A 3680-nucleotide genomic window follows, 5' to 3' on the forward strand; every position below is an offset into this window, starting at 1 on the left:
AGGTGTCCGGCGTTGCACTGCGAGACTTGTGCTGAAAACACACAAATAGTTAAAAAGTGCCATAGGCTTGGAAAACCAAAAAACGTCAGTGAAAACCTGACGTCCGAACAAGATCAAGTGTTCGGTGCCAATCCGAAAATTGGAAGAGAAAAAAAATTGTGCTTCTATCGTGTTTTGACAATGATCAAGAAGAAAACACATTTACAGCTCATATATAAATTTTAAGAGCCCCCAAGTGACTTGGGTAAAAGAATTTTATGTATAATGATTGTATGTACCGAAGTACTTATATCATATCTGTGTTCACCCGAAATTTAAACGTGTCTTAACCGACCGTCGACTTCTCCCTCTTCGGCCAAGGGCCGAAAAGTGTCATGTACTCCGCCTGTCAAGAGTATCGACGGTGTTTCCGATGACCAGGCAATCAGGCCATAAGGCTGTAACAGACAAAGCGCGCTCAGGGAACTTATGTTATATTACTAACGAAGTGTAAGAAGCATCTTCAAAGAAAATAGTACCCCCACCGATACCTTTTTTCGGTGCTCATTATTACTATGAGACTTGTGCAATAGATTTTTTGTACTCATGAGTTCCGTTGTGTGCCGACCATGATGGAAAACAATAAGAGCGCTAGCTTTCGGCTTCACCCAATTTGAGGTCAGAGCTCGGATGACCCGGTCGTGACAATTGCAGAGGTGCTCCCTTTACTCTCTAGCCGAACAATCGGGAATGTAGGGGTAAACACAGGAGCGAGGCAACCCAGCTTGCAAATCGCTTAGGTCAATATGGTGCATATTGTGGCGTAATACACGAACAAGGAACAAAGCCATACAAGTATAATCATATGCAAGAGGAAAAGCTCCATCAAGGGAGCCCCCAAATAAACGGGGTATTTGAATATGCGAGTCACAAACAAAGTTATGACAAGGAACTTTGTCCCAAACAACTTTGTGCCGAAAAGTATAATGCTTGGTCGAACCAAACAAAATTTAAAACTAAAAGTTTTTGAGCATGAACGCAACTTAGCTGGTTAGTGTGCTCGGTGTTGATGACGCGATTCGGGCTTGTGGCGGGACAAAGACGCCCATTGATCTGTGACAGATCCGACAAGGTTCGCAGTCCTCGGCATGGCCGAGGTGCCAGCTCCCGGTCCCGAGGTGTCCGAGCAAGGAGTTCGGCACTCCGAAGTAGTGACCACCTAACGCAGTCAAAATCGATTACCCGCACACATAAAACAGTGCGGTCCAAGAAATAATAATTATATATATATATAATCCTTGCATAATTGTTTTATGCAAAAAATAATTTATTTAAAGAAATGTGGCCTGGTGTCGAAGCCAATGTCGATGCAGGGCGCCAGTGTGACGCAGTGAAGGCGTGACAAAGCCTGAATTTGCAGGGCGGTCCAAGCTCCGGATGCGGCGTTCGCCGAACTATGTACGGCAACTGACCGAACCGCCACGCGACCGTTTTTAATGTGGCCGCCATTTGATAGACCTGTGTACAGATGATGGAACAAACCAGAGTAATAATTCCTTAAGAAAAAATAAACCCAATAAGCAAAAATTGTTAGGATTAATAGCACCTGGTCTATTTGTTGTAGCATTCCGAAGAAAAGCGACTCCCAAAATTGGGAATCGATCCGCACACCCATTGCCTGATGGATGATAAAGCGATGGCCTAGCGATGCTAGCAAAGGTTGGCTCGCTGAGGAAAAGCCCGTGGTCCAGCTAATGTGATGAAGCTGGTCCGCTAGTGATGCCGAAGTCTCCGAAGTAAGTTGATGAAGAGATGTGAAGCCCTCGGTCTAGCCGAGGAGACAGAGCAGGTCGGTAAGGAGACGTTGCAGCTACCATGTTAGCCGAGGTGTTGAAGCAGTTCGGCGTGATGGACATCGGCTTAAAGAAGCAACAGTGCGGCCCTACCGACGCAGGTCGTAACTTGTGACGCGGACAATGCCGGTTTGATAAAGTGACCATGCGGCGATGCGTTTGTTCCCGCTCCGTGTAATCCGTGGGCGGCGATGTTGGTGATGATTTATCCTTCGCGATGCCGAACTCTTGTTCGGCTTGCCGAGATGATGATCGAAGGAATTGAGCTCTGCTCAATAAAGCGGCGACGTGTCTAGCGCAGGTCGGCAGCCGTGGAGCAATACTGCCGGACTGGTTTGACACCAGCGTGATGGTGAAGATTACCTCAGAGGAGGCTTAAAATTTTATGGATACGTGTTTAAAAACAACGCACAATACCATAGAAGAAAATTCCTTAAAAAAGGTTGTCCAATATCACGTTCATAAGGAAACATGAATTCTGGTCGGGTCCGTATTCGCGCAGAAAACAGATCCAAAAATCATTGCGCTCATCGGAGGTTTCCCAAAGTTTGAACGGTCGGATCGAGCTGAAATTTCGAGGGGTGGTAGATATGGGAATTCCGCAGCCGATGAACGGTTGGATCTTCCAAAGGACTTCCGAGATGGGATCTGTAGACCACGCCCTAAACTCGTCCAGATTCTCATCTGGATTTGACAGGGCTCCGATATATCATAGATTGTCAGATATTCCTTCATCGGAACTCGATGAAATTTTCCAGGGCTGTTGTAGACTCGATTCCGCACAATTTCACCTAAGCAATCGTTAAAACGACACTCGAGGAGACGGTGGCGGCGGATACGCGTTCGCTGTCCAGAAAAACAGCACGGTCGCCCGAGGGCAATGTTGACGTTGAGCCCCCGAGCTCAATGGACGATTCCTCCATGATCTTGATAGAGATCGGAGTTGGTGTTTATGAAGGCCCTCGTCCGAACATAGCGATCGAAGGCAGAGCACATTCCTCGGTCAAGCCAAGGTGACCAGTCGAGCCGGTGACGAAGATGTCGACGTCGCAGTCAATCTGCAGACGAGCCATCAATCCTTTTGCCGATCACACAGCGGAACTCTCAATGAAAGCACCACTGTCAGTGTCAAAACCGGCGGATCTCAGGTAGGGGGTCCCGAACTGTGCATCTAGGATCGATGGTAACAGGAGGCAAGGGACACGATGTTTACCCAGGTTCGGGCCCTCTTGATGGAGGTAATACCCTACATCCTGCTTGATTGATATTGATGATATGAGTATTACAAGAGTTGATCTACCACGAGATCGTAGAGGCTAAACCCTAGAAGCTAGCCTATGGTATGATTGTTGTATATGATCTATCGACTAGCCTGTCCTCGGTTTATATAATGCACCAGAGGCCTAGGGTAACAAGAGTCCTAGCCGAATACGCCGGTGGGGAGAAGTCCTTGTCTTGATCGCCAAGTCTCGTGAAATCTTCCTTGTATGCGGCAGCTGTCCGAACTGGCCCATGAGTATACGGCCATGGGGGTCCTCGGCCCAATCTAACAGATCGGGAGATGACGTGGTGAGTACCCCCTAGTCCAGGACACCGTCACCGGTGATGATGGTTCCCCCGGCGGGACCCCAACGCCATAAGGAGAGAGGGCGGGGATAGGCCCCCTCCTCTTCCTCCTCCCCCCCCCCCCTCTCAAAAAATTCTAAAAAAACCTGAAGGATCTTAGGATGCCTGGAGAAGCACTCCAAACCCTCGTCTTTTTTACGTAATTTTTTTCGAGGTGGAGCTGCCGCCTCTGTTGGTCCCTTCTTGGAGCGCTGCTGGAGGGTAAACCTTAGTCCCTGAGAA

Source organism: Triticum aestivum, chromosome 4A (assembly GCF_018294505.1).
Source record: "Triticum aestivum cultivar Chinese Spring chromosome 4A, IWGSC CS RefSeq v2.1, whole genome shotgun sequence".
Taxonomy (NCBI): domain Eukaryota; kingdom Viridiplantae; phylum Streptophyta; class Magnoliopsida; order Poales; family Poaceae; genus Triticum; species Triticum aestivum.